At 37.7% G+C, this 23,380-nt stretch overlaps 1 long non-coding RNA gene across 1 annotated transcript in view; it reads right to left on the bottom strand.

Moving 5' to 3' along the window:
- Positions 1-3,474: 3,474 nt before the first annotated feature.
- The window catches only part of LOC128929207 (uncharacterized), a 39,952-nt gene continuing 20,046 nt past the window's right edge, over positions 3,475-23,380 (bottom strand). The window contains exons 2-3 of the long non-coding RNA XR_008475270.2: positions 8,241-8,334; positions 3,475-3,824 (exon numbers count right to left, since the gene is read on the bottom strand). This is a non-coding gene — a long non-coding RNA (uncharacterized LOC128929207). The remainder of the gene's footprint in view (positions 3,825-8,240; positions 8,335-23,380) is intronic.

The raw sequence follows: 23,380 nt of genomic DNA, 5'->3' as shown, positions 1-23,380 counted from the left end.
AGTGATCACAGATCACATGTAAAGCAGTGAAACCTGGGCCTGGTTGTGTATGTGTAAGGAAGGGAGTCTATTTTATTCTTTCTTCTTTCCTACCACTGAGCTTCCGGTTAGTCTCCATCTCATTTTTAGCCAATCACACTCTGGCTGTGCCATCAACACTTTCACCATTGGTAGTCAGGTGATTCTTTTCCTCGGCAATACGTCACCAAGCCAGGTTTTATGGAACAACTCTGAGGATATTCCTTTCAAGAGGATGGATACCTAGTATGAAGTCCTCCAGGTCAAGTTCAAAATTTGTTCCTAGACAAATTGATGCCCAAGATACAACATATACTCCTTCTAAGGTCTTGTGGCCCTCCCAGGGTCCCCCAGAGTAATACCCTTACCCACAAACACACTTTCTCGCCCAGCCCTGTGTCCTCCACCACTTTGCCCGGAGCCACCCAGCCCTGTGTCCTCCACCACTTTGCCCAGAGCCACCCAGCCCTGTGTCCTCCACAGCTTTGCCCGGAGCCACCCAGCCCTGTGTCCTCCACTGCTTTCAGTTTCCTGGGGTCTTCTCTCCAGATGGTGTGAAATTTATGTTATGAGAGTTTCCCAGCTTCCTGGGTTTAAGGATGTCTTCTGATTTTTTCTGATTATTTGAGCAAGAATGACATCTTAATCCCTAATTATTTCCCTAGAATCTTTAGCTTCTGAATGAGTTTCTATTTTCAACTGCCAAATCTTTTTTTTTTTCCTGAGTCCTTGAATATTCTGTCCTAGAATCATCTGACCTACTGTGCAATGTATTAAGGTCTAGTTTTTGCCTTATTCAATCCAACAGTTTCTATCCTTAATAGAATTAATTTAAAATGTGAAAATGAAAAGAAAAATACTTTGTAACATGTATGTGACTTATGTTCTGAGAAGGAAAAATAGCAAGCAATTTTTAAAATTCCACTTCTTTATAGTTTCTCATTGTTTAGCTCAGAATGCAAATTGGCAAGATCTCTTAATAGTGTGGTAATTAATACTCAATGTGTGATGTCTCATTTTATTCAATTTATGCTTAGTATGCCCTGCCAAAATGCAATAAAAAGAAAATTAAAATAGCCAAGAAGGCATAAATTATTAAAGCTTTTTCCCCCTGAAGAGTAACTTTAAATAATATTCAGCAAGTACAATGTCATCCAGGGCATTTGGAAATTATACATTTTATTATTAACAAATATTTGGGCCAAGGCTCATTACATGGGCAGAGGTAAAGTAAGTTTTATGTATCTTTCTTTGAGTGTAAGTAGCTAAGTGCGTGAGGATGGGTGTTTGGTGCCCTTCATCTGTCAACTTCATGATGCAAGAAAGCTTAGTTGATGAGAGTTTCTGGAAAATATCTGAGAATCAGTGCAGTGGTGGTAGAGACAAGGCATCAGACCTGGTCTCACACTCAAACACACTTTATTCAAAGTGGACTTGTAGGCAGAATTGAAGAAGAAGAACCAGTGGTCTCAGGCCTCCACTTCATTTAGTATCCTAGGAGGAAATAATGATTATAAAGTAACTTAATCTTCAGTTCCTGAAAACGTGCTCTCTGGGCACCTTGTCAACACCATGGCTTCAGTGTTGATGGTTATTAGATATATTTTGTGTGTGCAACCTCATTTTCCTATGAAGAGGGAAGCAACAAAGAATAGAAGACACTAGCCTGAAAACAGGAACAGGAGGGAGCATAAGCAGAGAACAATGGGAATCCATCTGCTTTTCAAGATTTTTAAAGATATGGAGGATTTCTCTCTATCTGAAGTGCTGAAGGAAAAGAGGTGCTGGCCTCTGCAGAGATCAGATGATAGGAAAGAAAAAATTGTGATCTCATCCTATCCAAGTCTGGGGGATCCTAAAACTAAAACTGGATTTTGGCTTCTTTACATCCATGTTATGTCTGCAATTTGGACTGCCACAGAAGGGAGTAGTTGACAGAAGATGAACAGAGTTAGCACAGTGATTTTTATTTAGTTAATTTCAGAAAATAAATTGACTTGGAGAGTTCCTTGACCATTAGCTTTGTATTCCGCACCTCTCTGCACATTCATACGTAAAGACCATCACAGCCAAGATTTTCCTAATATGTCATTTTCATTTAAATAAGTCATTGGGCACTGTTTTTTTGTTTCATTCTTGTTCTCTTTTCTTCTCTCATCTCTCTTCTTACTAAATATATAGACTTGAAATGAAAAAAATATATGGTCCTTTTCTCATGAAACCTACAAGATAGGTTTGTATGCATAAAATGGGACCCCAGACTAAAGTCCTGATAAATCAACCTTGTTCAGATTAATCGTAGAAGAGTTTGGTTGGGAGTTGAGTATTGAGAAAGGTAAAGAACTTGGATAGCCAAGGAAAGTGGAGAGAAGTTAAGAGTATGAGTAAATTTCTAGTGTTTAGGGAGAAACACTGTATGTGCAGAGCCCAGCCTGGTTCAATCAAGGTATTCAGATAAAAACCCACTCTGGAGACCTAGGTCCTAAGCCACCGCCTGCTTTGGCACACCCCAATCATTCTCAAAGTTTTATATTCTTGATTGTGTTCTATTAGTCAAATTATGAATGAACTAGGGTCGTGAATCATGATTTTTTGGTTGATTTTTATCCCTAGAAGTGGACATAATGCTCTGGTATTGGTTACACAGCTGGGAGCTTTTGGGGAGTTTTCCAAGTAACTTCTAATCTACTTAGCATTTTTGCTACTTTCTCGACCTAAATATATGTGTGTGTGTATATATATATATATATATACACACACACATACATATATATATTTCCAATGACATTGGGCACAACAGAAACAGAAAATATCACATTACTATATATTACTATATATATATATGTATAAATGTATATCACATTACTATATTTATATATAATATATAACATATAAATAAATATATATATGTCATATGTAATTGGTGTGGTCCTGCAGGTCCAAACTGTGAACCTTGTATAGCCAATAAGAAAAACAAGAACTAAGGTGGTAAGAAGTCCTTGAGCCAAAGTTGTAGAGCCCTTCTATCACAAAATGTCCAGGAAATGACTGTTTATAAAGGGCATGAGATTGTCCTGACTGGTGAGTGGATACCAGTCAGAGGTCTCTTGTAGAGACATTTTCAAGATGATGGTTCCTGTCTCCCTGGAGGAGCATTTATCAGTCTTGCTCAGTGTGGCTTCCCGTTTTGAAGGGGAGGCAGTAGAGAAAACTCAATATGAAAACACAGTTTTACAATCTCCCTCACCCAAGAAATAGCTTTAAAATCTTAAACGTATTCTTTCTTTAAAAATGAACAAGCTGAGTGTAGTGGCTTACACCCATATATTCCTAGCTATTCAGGAGGATGAGGTGGGAGGAAAGCTTGAGACCACGAGTTTGAGAACAGCCTGGGCAACATAACAAAACCTTGTCTCTGAATAAATGAATGAATGAATGAATGAAAAAACAAACTGGTCAGATTTAGTACATTGTTTGCCTTTAATTGCTCGATTGTGAGTCTTACCCTATACACAGTGAAATTTTCCCTCCATTTCCCTTTATATTGATTCTCCCTGGAAGGCCTCTATACAAAATCATTTTGATATGTATAATAAAAAGTACATTATGCTTATGCATTATGATGATTGTTACAATTGAAACTCATGAAAAGAGGCCTTGAATTCATCCTTACTAATAATAGCATTGAGTATCCCCACTGCATCTTAAAAGGGAGCAGAGGGAGTCCAAACTGGCAGCTTGTCATTCTTCAGAATCTGAATCTCTGCCTGAGAAAATATTTACAATGATGCTCATTGTAGCATTTCCTGTAATAGAAAAGAAGAGGAAATGACAGAAATTAGAAAATATAAGAAAATAGCCAAATAAATCATTATGTAGAATATTCTTTAATGTGGATATTTCATCATTACATAACAATGTGAAAGATTTCTAAAACTTAATATTGAGTGAAGATAGAAAATTGTAGAACAATATGAGCACTTTGAAATAATTAAGGAAGCCCTAAAGTAATACTGCATATACAAATACATGCCTGCATTTATATGTATAGAAATGGACCTGGAAGTGGGAGCATCAAGATGATAACAATGAGAACCTCTGGAAAGCATCTAGGATTGTGGGTGGTGAGAGACATACTTAAGGGAGAATTTAGTTATGTGGGATATATGAAAACATGAATAATATTCTGTATTTTAACTCTAGAATTAACCAATATAAAATCTTATCTATTTATTAAGGCTTAATTTTCTTTTTGTTAAAAGTGGTATGTGCCTTCCAAAACCAAAATTTTAAACAATGATGAAAATATCAAAATGAAGTTGTAATTTAAACTAATCTTTATAGTAAGCGGGAATCCAAATAACTCTCTAAGTATTGAAGTGTGAAAATAGGTAGATCCACATTAATTAAAAAATTCTAAGAGTCAGATCAGGTTTTATTAAAAATGTAATAAAATTTTTAAAATACAAGTTTACTTATAAGGAGAACAGACTGTAGTGATGGCTGAAATTCAAATAAACGCCACCTTATGATAAGATGTACCGTTTCCTAAAACACTCTTTCAAGGGCAGCTTTTCACACTGGATGCCATAATCTTTTTTCTCTATTTCTTGATTTTTCCTAGTTATGTTAATATTTTTAAACAGACAAAGTTTTTGAGGTTTTGTCCTATAGCCATATTTTTTAAAAATGTTGCCTTAAGTTCTGGGATACATGTGCTGAATGTACAGATTTGATATATAAATATACATGTGCCATGGTGATTTGCTGCTCCTATTAACCTGTCATCTAGGTTTTAAGTTCCATATGCATTAGGTATTTGTCCTAATGCTCTCCCTCCCCTTTCCGCCTACCCCCTGACAGGCCCTGGTGTGTGATGTTCCCCACCCCTTGGGCAGTATGGCTATTTTCATGATACTGATTCTTCTATCCACGTGCATGAAATGCTTTTCCACTTGTTTGTGTCCTCTCTTATTTCCTTGAATGGAGGTTTGTAGTTCTCCTTGAAGAGATCCTTCACATCCTTGTAAGTTGTATTCCTGGGTATTTTATTTTCTTTGCAGCAATTATGAATAGGAGTTCACTCATGATTTGGCTGTCTGTTTATCTATTATTGGTGTATAGGTAGGAATGCTTGTGATATTTGCACATTGATTTTATGTCCTGAGACTTTGCTGAAGTTGTTTATCAGCTCATAGAGTTTTTGGGCTGACACAATGGCACTTTCTAAATATACAATTATGTCATCTGCAAAGAGAGACAATTTGACTTCCTCTATTTCTATTTGAATAATCCTTATTTTTTTTCTCTTGCCTGATTGCTCTGGCCAGAACTTCCAATACTCTTTTGTAACCAGGTGTCCCAGGTTCTTGGGCTCCCTTTTTCCAAGAATGGGAGAGGGCCTGGCAGCTCGTGAGCATACTGGTTAAGTAAATATTGAACCCAAAGAGTTTTTCAGAGCACATTTATTAGGCAGAGAGAGAAAGAGGTAGAGAGAGAGCTCCCATGCTGTTGTGGGAGGGGATACCAGAGAGGGAAATCAGCACAGGTAGAGAGGAAAAGACAGCTCCCACGTTGTCATGGGAGGGGATCCCAGAGGAATCCGTACAGGTAAGGGGCAGTAGAGTTTAAACCTTGAAGTTATTCCCGCCCCATTTATGTTCTTGTCCAATGAGAGCAGTTCTTTGAGAATTCTTCTGGAGTGATTGATCTTTGACTTTGATCCCAGATTGGTTACTTGGGCTCACAACAGAGCCCCTTCTTCCAGGGCTTTTGGCAGTGTTTTCAAACAAAGGAGCACACCTGACATCTTATCTAGCCTGCATAGGGAAGTTAGACAAAAATCTCTAGGTTTCCAAGTGGAGAGTGTTAAAACATGCACTTTGAATGAAGAGACCCCCCCCAAACAGGCTTTGTGTGAGCAACATGGCTCTTTATTCACCTGGGTGCAGGTGGGCTAAGGCCGAAAAGAGTGTTAACAAAGGGCAGTGGGATAGGAGTTGGTTTTTTTTTTTTTTTTTTTTTTTTTGAGACGGAGTCTTGCTCTTTTTGCCAAGCTGGAGTGCAATGGTATGATCTTGCTTGGCTCACTGCAACCTCCGTCTCCCTGATTCAAGCGATTCCTCTGCCTCAGCCTCCTGAGTAGCTGGGACTATAGGCATGTGCCACCACACCCGGCTAATTTTTTGTATTTTAGTAGAGATGACGTTTCACAATGGCCGGGACGGTCTTGATCACCTGACCTCATGATCCACCTGCCTCGGCCTCCCAAAGTGCTGGGATTACAAGCATGAGCCACCACGCTCTTCCAGAAGTTGGTTTTACAGGTTTGGGGTGGGCAGTGGAAAGTTACAGAGTAAGATCAGTGACAGTGGTGAGGGTAGGGGCTAGGAGTATACATTACCATAAATTCAGTTACAGTGGGGGGTGGGGTAAGGCATAGAGTAGTTAAGATGGCAGGGTCGGGTGAGGAATAGTCACATTATCATAATAACAGTTAAGATGGCAGGGTAGGGTGAGGGGAAGCTTATGACCAGGGGAAGCTCAGTTGAGTTATCAGGGATAATGGTAAACACAGGCAATGAGTTGGGGGTGATTAGCCAAGGCAGGCAAGACTTCAGACTTTCTGGGTCCGGGCTTGCACATGGAGGCCTGACAGGGAGGTGGATGGAGGCATGGCACTGGGAAGTTCTTGCCTTTGAAACCATACCCCCTGTGGACCCAGGAAGAGAAGTTAACATAGTCCCTCACTATGTTGAATAGGAGTGGTGAGAGAGGGCATTCTTGTCTTCTGCTGGTTTTTTAATGGAATGCTTCCAGTTTTTGCCCATTCGGTATGATATTGGCTATGTTTTTTTTCATAAATAATTCTTATTATTTTGAGATAATTTTATGTTAATATTGAATCTAAATTCAAATGGATTCATTTCTTACTACCAGTTTCCAGTTAAAAAAAAAAATCAGTTTCTTCATTCCTACATTCTTTCTTTGATTAACAAACTTTAGATACTAATCTTTTATCTTTTTACATTAAGTTTGGATGTAGGAAAGTCTGAAACTAGTCTGATTTAAAACATATAATATATATATAAGGTTTCTGTTTTCATGGGCTAATTGTTTTCTTATTCTTGTAGTTTAATAGCTTAACTTTCATATGATTTAGAATTTAGTATTTTCTGTCTTTTTTTTGGTATAGTGTATGTCCCTTTAAATAATATTCCGGTTTTAAAAATTAATTTTAGAAATATAACTTTACATTTTTAAACAAATTATTTCTTGACCTCTTTTTTTTTTCCCACAAACAACAAATTTTCTTACATAAATCTTTTATTCATTTGCTTTCTCTCTAATTTTATAATCTCTGTTTATCTCTATTTGCTCTGGTTACGTTTAAGTTTTTTTTATATTTCAGTTTTTTTCAAGGTAACTATTTTGTTCCATGTTTTCCTAATTCATTTATTACTTCTGCCTTTGTACTGGATGTTCCACCTTGGATCTATCTGGACTATTACCTTTCATTTACTTCTGACAGCATTTCCTCTTCTCAAGTTCATCTTGAAGTTCTTTATTGGCTGTTATATAATTTTAAATGTTGAGAAGATGTAATTAAAATATCTTCCTCCCTACCCACAAAACCTCTTCAAAAGGTAGAAGAGAAAGAAACCAATATTATTATTAAATGTGCATTAAATCAGAAATTGATTGCATCACAAGCAATCTGCTAAGAAATTGTAGCCTGAAAGAAACCTACATTTTTATATTTCCAAGAAAATACAATCCATTACATACAAGTTCTCAAGACAAATAAGAACTAGTCCTCAAGTAATAGAACTGAACAGTACCATTGTCACGCATAGTTCACATGGTTACTACCTGTATTTGCTGTTTGGTTTTATCCAGAGGAAAAATAAACTTCTAATATCTTTATGACAAAAAGTATTTTTTCAACTTAGGACAAGGCATTTGTGAAAGTAGCTACCCTCCTGCAAACATTGGGAGAGATGAGTGCTATCGTGATCACTACATTTCAGAGATAGCCCCCAGGTTTTTGGAAAGAAATGCTTAAGTCTTAAACCTGGCAAGAGGCTCATTTAGAGTTTAGAAAGACTAACCTGCATTTCAAAGAGACAGAAAACAACTTGAGTTTTCTAAAGTAAATGCTTTAAGAAATGAAGGAAGGAAAAGTTTCTTTCTCTATATTCAGGAGATAAATGAAACCTTACTTTAATTTATATTTCCACTTCCTTTCACTTGAGCTGCGTTTTCTTCTACATCTGAATCTTTGACTTTCTTATTGTTGATGCAAACAGCCAACCTCTGTAAAATATTTGAAGATGTTTCATCTGAGCCAGATATTAGTGACCATGCCCATCACACAGCCTCACAAGGTCCTGAGAACACGTGCCCAAGGCGATTGGGCTACAACTTGGTTTTATACATTTTAGGGAGACAGAAGTTGCAGGCAATGACACACATTAATACCTGTAAAGTATACATTGATTTGTCCTCGAAAGGCAAGATATCTCAAATCAAGCTTCTAGGTCATACGTGGATTCAAACATTTTCTTACTGGCAATTGGTTGAAAAAGGTTAACTTTGCCTAAAGAGTTGAAGTCAGTAGAAAGAAATGCTTGAGTTAAGATAAAGAAGGTTGTAGTCAAGCAGAAAAAGCTGCAAGACAAACCTCTAGAACACTGAACTGGGAAGGAATGGGTGATTTATGTGACTAGGAGCAACAGCAGCATAGTTGCCTAACAGCCCAGCTCACCTAACAAAAAAAGTCCCTGCCCTTTTAAAGGCTTACAACTCTAGAAATTACATGTGAAAGGGTCTTGGGCTTACAACTGTATGTGAATAGGTCTTGGGTTTACAGCTCTAGAAATTACATGTGAAAGGGTCTTGATCCCCGAAGTAGGCACAGAGTATGTGACTTAAGTGGGGGTTTGATCCTGTCTAACTAAAAACAATGCCTTTGGAAATATTCCTCTAGGGGTCTTATCCTTAACCTGGCTGTCTTGCCAACTGGTCCCTCCTCTGGCTAACTTCTAACTTCTCCTTTTGAGATAAAGTGTAGAAGGTGGAAGGTGATTAAGGGTCTCCTTCCACAGCAGAAGCCAAGGTTCTTGTTATGTAGATGATGTCTTTAAGTAGCAGACTCCAGAGAGAATAAATGTAAATGTCTTTTATCAGAACTTAAAAGGTGTCAGATGCTCTGGAAAAGACCTTGTGGGGGCCATAGGGTCTTAGCTCCCTAAAGGTCCACTGAAAACCACTGACATCAGGCAGATTGATTAATAGGAGAATAGGCATACAAATTTATTAAACATGTGTACATGTGAGCCTTCAAAATGAAGACCCAACTTCCCAATGAATTATGGAAACTTATATGCTATCCTGAGGTGAGTAAATTATGCAAACTCAAAACATGACCAGAAGAAATAGGTAAGTCAGGTTCAGTGGCAAGAGAGGTTAAGAGAGAGAGAAAATAAGGAGCTTGGCTAGCAAAGATGGCCTTGCTATGTAGATGAACGTTCCTTCAGAACGTTCCTTCAGAGTGAGTAGATGGTAAATGTTTCTTTTCAGATATTTAAAGATGTCAGACTCTCAATCTTTTCTGGATCAGGGAAAGCATAGAAAGGGAAAGGACTTGCATTAATGGGATTCTCTACAGGTGCAAATTTTCTTCACTTAAGACAGCTTTGCAAGGCCGCTTCTGCCTGTTGGTCAAACCGTAGTAATTTCAAAATACGTCAAAGAAATAAATTTTGGCATATATTATTTTAATTTCCTTAATCTAGTAAGGGAAGGAGATCATCAACAGAATGCAAATTTCTCCCACAAGAGATGACATTGTAGGGCCATTCCAAAATGTGTCAAAGAAATACATTTTGGTGTAAAAGATTTTAATTTCCTAAACCCAATAAGGGAAGGAGATAATTCACAGAATGCATATTTTCCCTACAAGAGTTGGCTTTGCAGGACAATTCCAAAATATGTCAAAGAAATATATTTTGGGGTAAAACACTTTGATTTCCTTCAGGGCCTGCTATCTGTCATGTGACTGTGTACCATGCTCAGGTTGGAGTTTAGTATCCAATTGTTACAAAGAGTCTATTTTGTCAGTCTTCTGACCTCTTTTTACATGTTAATGTTGGTCAATTATGTCTAAATTTCTATCTTGACTTGTGAACTGCTTAAGTAACAATCAGAATGTCAAAAGTCTCCTGGCCCTCAGAAGGTCTGGAGCCCCTCACCCTCATCTCCGCCCAGGAGGTGATTTACAGAATCTACTAGCCCTTGGAAGGTCTGAAGCCCCTCACCCCCACCCCCACCCCTCACCCTCACTCCCGAGGTGGTTGTATGGGCATAAAAGGTCTTGACACCCTCCTTTTGGGGCCACGAGTTGGAGAGACGTGAGTCCTCCGTGGCCGCCGGCAATAAAGACCCTGCAATTTTGCATACTTTTGTCTTGGTGTTGACTTTCTATGCTCAGTTCAGTACAACATTAGCTCCTATTGGAATCCTTCATTATGTTTCACTAAAACTCAGATTTACTCATTTACTTCATTTATTAAATACATTTTAAAGATTTCAAAGAAAAAAAAGACACTGACTACTGGTGTGGTAGAGGAACAGAAAGACTGTGTGAATGTTTTATTTAAATTCTCAGCCCTTGGTTTCTCCTATTAGCTCTATCTCTATCTGACTTCTCCCTTGACCTTAGATTCTAGGCCGCATTATTTTCACTAACTTGCTAATTATAAACTGACGACCATTGGTTTCTATCGGCTCAATTTTGTCTTCTGTTAAAAAGAAAATTGTGTCTCTTCTCCTCTTATGTCTAACCATTCATTGTGTATTGCACTCCACTCCAACCTCCTGTTAAGAGACGTTGGTTCCTTGTTTTTGCTCCACTCTTTCCTAAATGTTCGAATACTCTTTAAAAATTAAAAATTAAAAAAAAAAAGAAAACCTCTACAAATCTCCTATTTCTCACCAACCCCTGCCATGTTTCTCCCATCTCTTCATAGAGAAAATATGTAAAAGGGTAGTACACAGTCGTGGTCCCCATTTACTCAGTTTCCATTAATTTTCCTGACTTATCTCCAGTCTGTGGTCTGAAATAACTTCCCTATTGTTAAGTTCCAATTGGATTTTCTTAATCCTATTTTCCCCCAAGCTCTGGGTAGCACTTAACATTGTTGAATACTGTGAAACAAAAAGTGTTTGAGACAGGTCTCAATCAATTTAGAGGTTTATTTTACTGTGGTTGAGGATGGGCCCAGGAAAAAGAGACACAAGTCACAGTAGGATCTGTGGCCTCCATTTTTCCTAAAGAGGGTTTCGAAGGCTTCAGAATTTAAAGGAGAAAAATGCAGGCAGGAAAGAAATGAAAGAGAAAAAAAGAAGAGGGAGGGCACATAGTGAGGTAAGTGCTCACATGCTTGTGAGGTTTGCTTAGCACATGCAGAATCCACATGCTGCATGTGAAAGGAGAGGACAGTGGAAGAGTATTTGTCTTGTGCTGAGTAAGTCTCCATGTTACATAAGATAAGGTAAAACTAGAGTCAAGTAGTGGAAGAAGCCAGCTCTCTACATATCGCCCTAACCTCTTTCTATCCCTACTGTAGTGTATTACTTGACACACTATGCAAGTCTCTCCTTCAGAACTTAGTCAACTTTCCTTTTGCTTTCAGAAGTTTTGCTTGGTGCTAGCTTTCATATGAGCTTCTCCCCAGCAGTTGCTCCAGCTGACAGGTACTGTCTCATTTGATTTCAAACTCCTCCCCCTGACAGCCAATATCATATGAACTGTCAATGTATGGTACAAAGGCTCATCATTCTTGTTTTAGTCGGAAACATCTCTAACAGGTCATTTTCGTCCCTGTAGAATGTGTTGAAACCTCTAATTCAGCAGCATCATAGTTCAATATCTCCCTCTGCCCAAGCTGGTTTCCTTCATCCAAGCCCTCCAGTAAACTATGTGTTTCTCTTTATCAGAATCTGTTTCGTTGTGGAACCAACCTGTCACTATTCACATTTACACCACTGTGATCTCTTCCTTGTCCCTCTGACTTCACTCTGGCTCTGAAAGTACCTTCTGTACACTGTCCCTTAAGTCACCCTACTAAAATAGCTCTGGATCCCATCAAAACTTACAAAAGATCATGAGATAGATTCCCAACACAGTTTAGATTTTAGTGCCCCATACTTTATATTATAAATAATGTGAGTTAAAAGATTATGCTTTTCTAATCAATTTCTGCATCCCAAGTGCCTGACACACAGTAGGTTCTTAGCATTTTTTAATAAAAGTAAATGATTGATTAACTTCTCTTTAATTAAACTCATCAATCAATCTTCAACAGTCAAGACAATTTTAATTTCCTAATTAAGTAGTCTTTCACACAATAAACAATCTTAGCTTAGTATCTAAGATGTCGTGCTTAGCAGTACATTCTTTGACACCAGAAATAGCAATGGAATTCCAGGGAGTGACATATTACCTCCGGGTATCAGGCCTCAAAGGAGCAAAATATATTAACAATACTGTCATGAATAGCTTAAGAATTGGTAATGATTAGTAAATTAAAATAAATGCTCACTACCACGCTACGATAGATGTGGTAGTCTCCACACACAGTAATAACTAAAAGCTGATTCCTGCGGTGAAAAATAAATACAACAGCAGCAGCTAGAGGGGTTACTCTTAGTCATGTAATGTGATAGTCCTTGTCTGCTCTTCACATAGGAGTTGAGTGACACTGGGAAAATCGTGCTGGAGAAAAAAATGACTTTCGGTGTCTCTCCATTTTACCTTGGTGGCCTGCAAGAGATATTTCAAATTAAAACTAGAATGTTTAGCCATTGTATCATAGATTGACAGGTCATACAACATGGGATATGCCTGGGGAGGAGCTTGAAATTGGGTGACACAGCACCTGTCAGCTTTGAAAACTGCTGGGGAAAAGCTCATATGGAAGCTAATACCAGGAAAAACTTCTAAGGAATGGCGGCTCGGTTCTGAAGGAGAGACTTCTGTGGCATGCCTGGCCAAGGTATGCATTACAGTAGGGCTGGAGAGAGGTTAGGGAGAAAGTTAGAGAGTTGACTTCTTCCTCTATTTGACTCTATGTTTACTTTATCTTATGGGATGTGGAGAGGTTAGGGAGAGCCTCTACCTTAATGCAAAATATAAATAAGATATGTGAAGAACTTAATGACATTGTATAGATGTTAATCTCTCTTGGCTTTTGTAATTATCTGGTTACATAAAATGTTAACTATTTCGGGAAGCTGGTTGAAGGGTTATACAGGTGTTGTTTGTTTAAAAATAAATGAAAATGCATTCTGCAGGATTCAGTTCTGCTATCACAGAGCAGGAAAAAGAAGGACTTGTTTGGAGCTGACAGGTAAAAAATTAGTAACTGGCCTAGTTCCTCTAAGGAGCTGTTGCTCTGTCCCTGGATCCCAGCCTGCTCATCTAGGACATATTGCTCCATTAGAGGTGAGAGTCATGACTTCAAAACGGGTTGCTGGCTCCTCTCAAGGCCTCCCACTGTGGCTTTAGCAAGTATAACTGCTTTTTAGAGAGGTTGTCACCTCTGTAAAGGTCAGCCTCCTATTTCTCTGAGACTTGAACGTTGCCATTACTGCCCAGAGAATGGGAATAGAGAGGATTTACTGCTTGAAAGTCTTCTTAATAAATCATTAGCTCAGCAGAAATGTGTTTCCTTAATCTATAGAGGAAGTGATGAATCGCTAGAAAATACATTCTTCCCATTAAAGTGACTCCTTGGCTTCTTGCCCAGCCCCTCCTGGTAAACGGGATGGTGTAGACCAAGGACACCTGGAGCTGTATCGATGCTCCAGGGGCCCTGAAAAACTGCCATTCAAGAAAGCAGGTTATTGATTGTGTGTGTGTGTGTGTGTGTGTGTGTGTGTGTGTGTGTGAGAGAGAGAGAGAGAGAGAGAGAGAAAAGCAAGAAAGAGAGAAGAGAGAGAGATAAGAGATGTGAGGGGAGAAGAGGTTCACATTTCATGGGGCAAGGCTGAGAGGGAAGCTCTGACTGTTCACTCAGATGATGAGGAAGCAAATGTGAGTTAATGACTCCTGCATCTGTGGCCAGGTATTCATCTAGAAGGTTAGGATATTTGAATTTGGTGGATATCCAGGGGTCTGTGGGACACATAAGGAGCCTTTGACTATTGCAGAGAAAGAGATAAAAGCATGCTAATGAGATAAAAGCATAGCAAATTTATTTGAATCATATCTTTACATGCCACAAGAGCCTCCAGATTAAAAACCCCAAAGATGGCAGAGAAGCGATCTGATTTGATGCTTATGTTTGATGAAGTGGGAGCAACCATGCAGAAATATATTTGGACAAAAAGCCTAATAGTTAATGGAAATTGAGTGAGTGGGGAGGCCCAGCAAGGCCTGTCTGTTTATGTTCTTCTTGGCTTTTCTGTGGGGCATTTCCCTCTTCCTGGGTTTGTGGCTTGACCCTTCTGGGATGAGGTTTTTAAATTTGTGAATGGCTAGATGCTACACAAAATAGCTAGGGAAGCTTAGAGTAATGTTTTTGGCTTCATGGCTGGCCTTGTGGGAAACAGGCTCTGGTTTCAATGATCCACCTTGGAAAAGAGGAATTTCAGTTTCTGTGGGTTTCTTTGGAGAATAAGGAGAGATAACAGGGCAAAAGAAAGTCATATAGAAACTGTGCTTCTGAGACTGCTTCTGAGGCCTTCATTCGGTGGTATTGTTTTCTGAGCCCCAACACTATCCAACCTCTATTTCTCTTATAGAATAAGGAAAAAGAGCAGGAAAGAGACGAAGAAAGAAGAAACTGAGAAAAATAGAAAAGACAGGATGGATATAAAGGAAAGTAAAAGAATGGTTGCTTTTAAAAGAAGGCTAAGATACAGCAAATTGAAATCTGAAATCATACTGTTTCTTTAATAACCAGTTGCCTACCACCTTGGGTGAAATCTGATGTCATTTTTATTTTTAAATTGTTCAGGAGTTATCAGAAATGCATTTGTTCTGTCCCCTCTAATTTATAAAAATGAAAAATCCCAGACATAATGACAGCTTGGCAGACATTTCCTGACACATTGGCCTGAGCTCCCGCTAATTGTTCTAACCTTATGGCAGCAGATTTGGGGGTCTCAATTTGCTTAGCCCACAGGTTTCTGCAGTCAGCTCCTTGGGCGGGCTGTAATCTCTGTACTTTGGGAGGCGGAGGTGGGCAGATCACCTGAGGTCAGGAGTTCAAGACCAGCCTGTCCAACATGGTGAAACCCCATCTCTACTAAAAATACAAAAAATTAGCTGGGCATGGAGGCAGGCACTTGTAATCCCAGTTACTCAGGAGGCTGAGGCAGGAGAATCTCTTAAACCTGGGAAGTGGAAGTTGCAGTGAGCCGAAATTGCTCCACTGCACTCCAGCCTGGGCAACAAGAGCAAAACTGTGTCTCAAAAAAAAAAAAAAAAAAAAAAATCAACTCCTTGACTACCAAATAAAAGACAGTCTAATATGAGCAACTGGAAATACTCTCCCTTAATTCTCTCCAAAGATATTGCTTCACAGGCTTTCTCCAAACTGTGTTACAGAATGCCTCCTTTTCTTCCCTGTCTGTAGATTAATTAGGGAGTCTCAAACTCCTAAAACTGGGTGGTCTGTTTCAGAGAAAGCTTTTCTTCATACCTACCTATGACACTTCTTCCTGATTCCAAGTTTCTGTGATCTTATGTGTTCTCATAATTCTGAAGGTCCTTCCCTTCTAGGTCACTATTAACCCATGATGGTTAACTTTAATTATGAAAATTTTAAACATCCTGTCATTCCTGTGTATTAACTACACTCACAGCAGTACATAAAAAGGTATTTTGAATGCTGCAGATTGACTTGTTAGATATCTCTGCAGACCACTTCTCTTAGCTTTTGCTTAACCTACATTCCTACCTCATCTTTCTTACTTACCTATTTTGGATCCTGCCTTCTGCTTTCGCTTCTCCTGGGTGGTTGTTATTTTTCCTGCCCATTTCCTTTCCCAGTCAACCATTACTGCCCAGCTCATTCTAAATGTTTCCCCAAGCACAAGACATTTGTGTAAACACCCACAATTTCCTTCTAAATTCCTCCATAAGAAGTTCCCTCTAAATGATCAGGTCTCCTCACATTTTATGATACTTTCCTTATGAAAGATAGTGTTGAATCTCTTAGTATTTTAAAAAATTATTTCTTATCTAAGTTTGTGTAGGTCTCCTGTCTCACTCACTGTCTATATTAGTCTGTTCCCATACTATTATAAAGAACTGCAAGAGACTGGATAATTTAGAAAGAAAAGAAGTTTAATTGACTCACAATTCTGCATGGCTTAGGAGACCTCAAGGAGCTCACAATCATTGTGGAAGGCAAAGGGGAAGTAAGGCACCTTCTTCACAAGGCAGCATGAGGGAGAAGTGCCAAACAAAGGGGGAAGAACCCCTTATAAAACTATCAAATGTCATGAGAACTAGCTCACTATTATGAGAACAGCATGGGGGAAACTGCCACCATGATTCAGTTACCTCCACATGGTCTCTCCCTTGACATGTGGGCATAATACGAATTACAACTGAAGGTGAGACTTAGGTGGGAAGACAAAGGCTGATGATATTATTAAGCGCTGCCCCCCTCCCATATCTCATGTTTTCTTCATATTTCGAAACCAATCATACCTTCCCAACAGTCCCCAAATGTGTTAATTCACTTCAGCATTAACCCAAAAGTCCAAGTCTAAAGTCTCATCTGAGACAAGGCAAGTCCCTTCTGCCTGTGAGTCTGTGAAATCAAAAGTAAGTTAGCTACATCCTAGATGCAATGAGGGTACAGCTATTGGGTAAATATACCTGTTCTAAATGGAGAAATTGGGCAAAATTAAAGGACTACAGGCCTCATGCCAGTCCAGAATTAAGCAGGGCCATCAAATCTTAAAGCTCCAAAATGATTTCCTTTGACTTCATGTCTTACATCCGCATCATACTGATGCAAGAGGCATGTTCCCATGGCCTTGAGCAACTCTGCCTCTGTGACTTTGCAGCATACAGCCCCCCTCCTGGGTGCTTTCACAGGCTGGCATTGAGTGTCTGCAATTTTTTCTAGGTGCATAGTGCAAGCTGTGGTTGCATCTACTATTCTGCGGTCTGGAGGATGGTGGCCTTCTTCTCACAGCTCCACCAGACAATGCCCCAGTGGGGCCTTTGTGTGGAGGTGCTTCTACTACACTGCCCTAGCAGAGGTTCTCTATGAGGGCTCAGTCCCTGCAGCAAACTTCTGCCTGGACATCTAAACTGCCTCCATGATTCAATTACCTCTACCTGGTTTCTCCCCATGGAAGAGCATGGCAGTCTCCCCCATGCTGTTATCATGATACTGGCTGAATTCTCCTGAGATCTGATGGTTTTATAAGGGGCTTTTGCCACTTCACTTGGCAATTTTCTTTTCTGCCACCTTGTGAAGAAGGTGCCTTGCTTCCCCTTTGCCTTCCACCATGATTGTGAGGTCCCTGAGGCCTCCCCATCCATACTGAAATGTGAGTTAATTAAACCTCTCTTTCCTTTATAAATTACCCAGTCTCAGGTGGTTCTTTATAGCAGTATGAAAAAGGACTAATACATCCTGAAAACCTGATTTATCTTCTCTTTGTTCTGAACCTTCCAACTTTCTCCTTCAAGTTCTCATTCTATATTGTCAATGTAAATAAATTATGTGTAGTTTATAGTATTAAAAATAGTATTTTTTTGTATCCTTAAAATAGAATTCTGTTAAGATATTCAATATGCGTGTTCAGTTATGTGTATTTCTACTAACAGAAAGCCAGTTTGTGTCTACTTCTCATAAAGTGCCAATGTCTTCAGTGGCACTTTGGCTGCCATTAGAATTACTGGGGAGTTTACCAAAAAACACTGATTCCCAGACCACACCATGTATAATTTGCCTATATTGTATACAAACTGAGTTCCATGTTCAACTCAGGTTTTCTAGGGATATTTCTCAAATGTGTAGAAAACCAGAGTACCAACAGAGAGCTGAAATTTCACTTCATGAAAGAAACATAGCAAAGTTCAGAGATGTTAAGGCAACTGTAATTTGCAAGGTAGAATATTGTAGAGTAGTATGTAAAATTTGTTTGGGGCTAGCCCCTTAATTCTTGGCTAAATTTCAGATTGCATGTGGGCAGGAATGAGATAGCCCAAGGTCTAGCAGAACATAAATGAGGGTTTGAGAGCTGAGAAAAAGATGTTAGACTTGGAGATACCTGGAGATAGCTGGAGTTTTGATGTAAAGTTGAGATCTTAGCAAAACATTCTCTTGAGAGTAATGTTCATAACATACTAGTAAAGGCTTTTCCTTAGTAGAAAGAAGAATACTAAAATAGACTTTCCCTGACAAAGTCAAAACCTAGTCTTTAGCAGATTAAAAGAATATGCTAATAATATTCGTGCCTTTAAGAAAAATACATGCAGAATATGTAAGTACAACTGTGTGTTGCAGAGAAGAAGGAATAATATCTTCAATATATCATACAAATTCTAGTATTATTTTTAGAAGTAGGCATTAATAGGGTCAGAAAATGTAATCTATATGGAAAAAGACAATAGTTAGCAATAGATATATGAACCAGACATAGGAATTAACATATGTGGATTTTAAAATGACTATTATAAATATGTTGAAGAAATTAAGGAACTTTAGTCTGATACATTTAAATTTAAAATCAATCAAATGAGAGTTTTAAAATTAAAGTTATAACATTTAAAATATTTAATCCATTGGATATGTTTAAAAGCAGATTGTACACTGAAAAATTTGAGATCAGTGAAAGCCAACATGGATCAATAAAAATGATATAAAGAGAGATTGAAAAATCAACAGGGCATCATAGAATATTGAGACAATATTGAACATTCTACCATACATGTACTGAAGTCACAAAAGAAGAAGAGAGAGAAAATGAGGCAAAGTATCACTGATGAAAGACATTAACCCACAGATGGGAATCTTAGAAATCCACAAACAGAATAAATAAAAACAAAGTCACACTGAGTACTTCATAAAGGAACTGTTGAAAACCAAAGTAATGGCAAAATAGGCATTTCATAATGCCATGAAATATCTGTTCACCATGAAAACAAAAAATAAAGAATGCATGCCTATCTAAACAACATAGTTTCAAAATAAATGAAGAAAAATTGACATACATAACTTAAAAGAGGAATAAAACATCTAACAAGTATATTTTGAATTTTCAATATTTCTTTCAAGGCACATAGCTCAATGGAACAGAATACAGTCCAGAAATAGAAAACTTGTAGAAGAAAATATAAAAAAATGTAGGTGATGCTGGGTTTGACAATGAATTTTAAGATACAGCATCAAAAGCACAATACATGAAAAAAAATGGATGAATTAGACTTAATTTCAGCTTCTGCTCTGCTGAGTACATTGTTAAAAATCAGAAAACATACACAGTCTGAAAAAAATATTTTCAAAATAGACATCTAATAGGATTAGAGGATTTATGTTCAAAATAAATAAAAATGATTAAAATTTACTAATAAGAAAGTAAATATTCCAATTATATAACTTGGCTTTGGCACTGGATTCTTAGTTGTGACACAAAAAGCATTGCTTGAAAAGAACAAGTAAATAAATTCAACTTAATCAAAATTAGCAAAATGTGTGCATAAAAAGACACTATCAAGACAACCGAAGACATTGTACAGACTAGAAGGAAATATTTTCAAATCATACATATGACAAGAGATTAATATTCAGACCATATTTAGAACTACTAAAACTCTGCAACAAAAACCAAACAACCCAGTTCAAAAATAAGCAAATAATTTTGATAGACATTTCTTCAAAAAAATATACAACTAGCTAACAAGAACATGAGCAGATGCTCAATATTACCAGGAAAGTGAGATGAGATGCCATTCACTCTCACTAGCATGACTATCATCAAAAAAAACAAGATCAAAACATAGCGACAACAAAATGAGAAATAACAAATGTTGTTCAGGATGTGTAGAAGTTAGACCCTTCACACATGAATAATGAAGATGTAAAACGGTGTAGCTTCTGTGCTGAGGAATGATAGTTCCTCAAAAAGTTACATAGACTTGCCATTTGACTCAGCAATTCTACTCCAAAGAATCTACCCAGTAAATTAAAACAGGTATTTAAACAAACTCTTGTACATGAGTGGTCAGAGCAGCATTATTCACATTAGCCAAAAGGTAGAAACAACACAAATGTCTACAAACTAATGAATGAATCAACAATATGTGGCATATTCATAAAATGTGTATTATGCAGACATAAAAAGTAATTAAGTATTAATATACTCTGTGATGTTGATGAACCTAAAAAATTATGGTAAGTGAAAGAAGCCAGAAACAAAAGAATACATACTGCATGATTCCACTGACATGAAATATACAACACAGATAAATCTTTGTCACAGAAAGCAGACTAGTGGTTGCTAGGAAGTAGGGAGAGGAGAGAGAGAGGAATTTCCTCTTGGATAATGAAAATGCTGATGGTGGCACAGAATAGTGAATGTACTAAATGCCAGGAAATTATACATTTTAAAGGGGTTAATTATGTGAATTCTAACTCAATTTAAAAAATATCAAAAAGTGGGTAAAGAATATAAAGACTCATTTCTCCAAAAAAGATAGAAAATGGAAAATAACTATATGAAGAGATACTTAACATTGTTTATTGTTTATCATTAGGGAATTTAAAATTAGAACAGCTGTGAGGTATCGATACACATTTATTAAAGTGGCAGAGAAAAAAAGATACCACCAATTACTGGCAAGAATGTACAGCAACAGTTCTCTTTCTTTGCTGTAGGAATTCAAAATTATACAACTACTTTGGATGACAGTTTTACAATTCCCTACAAAGCCAAACATAGTCTTACTATATGATAGACCACTAAGTAAACAAAGCTAGTCTGAGAAAACTATATATTATATAATTCCAATTACATGATATTCTGAAAAAAAGCAAAAAACAAAAAATAGAAATCAGTGATTGCCACGTGTAAGCACAGGGTAGGGAGGAGGTAGGCTAAGTGAAGGACAAGACTTTTTCTAGGGTGGTGAAATTATTCTATATGACAGTGTAATTTTGGATAATTAACACTACATATTTGTCAAAACCCACAGAACTTTATTGCACAAAGAGTGCTGCATCATTTATTAGGTCAGAAAATCCCAGGATGAATTGAAAATGGTGATAAAATACCATATCAAAACATATGAAACAACCTTATTGAAGGGGAAGAGGGAAAATAGTAATAACTAAGAAACCTTAGTTATAAGTAGAATCTGGAAGACTAACTAAAGGCAAAAGGACCCATCTATAAGCATTGCCCTCTAGTTGATAACCTCTTTAGAGGGAATACTGGTTAACTATTCTGATAGGGCTATTCATGTATGCTGAAATCGAACAATTAAGTAAATGAATGGTGGACCGCGGGAGCAACTTTCTTATTGTGACATCAGAGTTTACAGATAATCAAGGAAAGACAATGAGAATGACCCATGTGGTCGTGGATTTCAGTTAGAGACCTCCAGATGAATTCTTGTTTACCTTAATACAGATATAAGTAATTACACACACATATTTATAGATATGTGTATAAATCAGCTCCATCATCCCATATGTCACTAATTATGTAGCTTCTAGTTGATAACCCCTTTAGAGGGGATACTGGTTAACTCTTCTGATAAAGCTATTCATGTATGGTGAAATTGAACAATTAGGTACATGGATGGTGGATTGTGGGAGCAGATTTCTTATTGTGAAATCAGAGTTTACAGATAATCAAGGAGGGGCAATGAGAATGACTTATGTGATTGTGGATTAGAGATAGAGACCTCCATATGAATTCATATTTACCTTAATAGAGATACAAGTAATTACACATAGACATATTTACAGATGCATGTATAAATTAGAACCATCATCCCATATATCACTAATCATTTAGCTTCCTGGAAACCCCTAAGTATGTATTTAAATTTTGTATCCTTCTTCAGAATGTTGTAATTGGAAAGTGTATTTGTTAAATTCTTCAGGGAGAGGATGTTAAGACAAAGTTTACAATGTAATGTTTGTTAGGGATCCATGCTTGATTAAGACAAAAGTGGAGAAGGCAGGATGGAGCAAGGGGAACCTCAGACAATTATGCAGATCTGAGGCTTCAACTAAGCTAATGGGGAATGCCAGGACAAAGATGTGCCAATGGAGAACCCACATGAAGAGAAATGGCAGAGCCCTAGTAAGTTCCTCCTGTGCAGTCAACTGGTGGGAGGCTGCCCGAAAGTCCATGACCTTGACTCAGAATCTCAGGTGGTTCCCACAGGTTCTAACAGCTAGAGGATCTTAGCTCTAACAGCACACCTTGAAACTGAATGACAAAACCTTTCTTTAAGAAAGATCTGAGCAGCAAGAGGTAGGAAGAAAGTTAGTCAGCCAACATTTATTTAGACTCAGTCTGTGTGTCTTGTATTGTTCCCATCTGTGAGTAGGTCACTACCCACGCAGGGCTGGGGTTTGTGATTTGTATGCCTTTTGCTGTCCCATTGCTGTCTGTGTGAATATTGAGTTGTCCCTATCAATGTTCAATAAATAAAGCAAAGACAACAGATTATTACTCTGTGTCAGGCACTATAGCACAGTTTTGGCACTGGAGAAATTAAAGATGAGAAAAATACAATCACTTCTCTATTTGTTTACATAGCCTCAAATTCACTACTAAGAATAAGTGGGTGAAACAGAAGTAAGTCACCATTTGTTTAATATTGCTGTGCCATGCTTCCTTTGCTGGAAACGTCATTGAGGACATTGGCTGAGACCTACTCAACTCTACATCTCTGGAAGTGCCTTTCACCAGCATTTAAATGGTCATTTTGGAGAGACTCATCTATCCTGGAAAGAAGTGTATCATGTATATGGAAGAGTCGAACATCATAAGAGATACAGATCATACTGATAGGACAATATAGAAGGGAATCAGAAGATAACTCATGCTCAAGAAATTGAATTAATTTTTGAAGACAATAAAGAAATTGAATATCTAGTTGTTTAAATTATAGATCCTCAAAACATGTAGGAAAAATGGAAAACACAAGGACCCAAAATAGCCTAATTTATTTTAAAAGAAGTATGTGAACATGTGGAGAAAGATAAGAGCGTGCGGGTTTTGAGAACAACTGTGGATACAGGTTGTTTTTTTCAACGAAGTGTTATTGTGTAAATTATTTGATAATTTGGTATTATTTGATAAAAGTGCA

Source organism: Callithrix jacchus, chromosome 12, assembly GCF_049354715.1.
Source record: "Callithrix jacchus isolate 240 chromosome 12, calJac240_pri, whole genome shotgun sequence".
NCBI classification, from domain to species: Eukaryota; Metazoa; Chordata; class Mammalia; order Primates; family Cebidae; genus Callithrix; species Callithrix jacchus.
The sequence above is the reverse complement of the archived record's forward strand: the minus strand, read 5'-3'. Positions and strand labels throughout refer to the sequence as shown.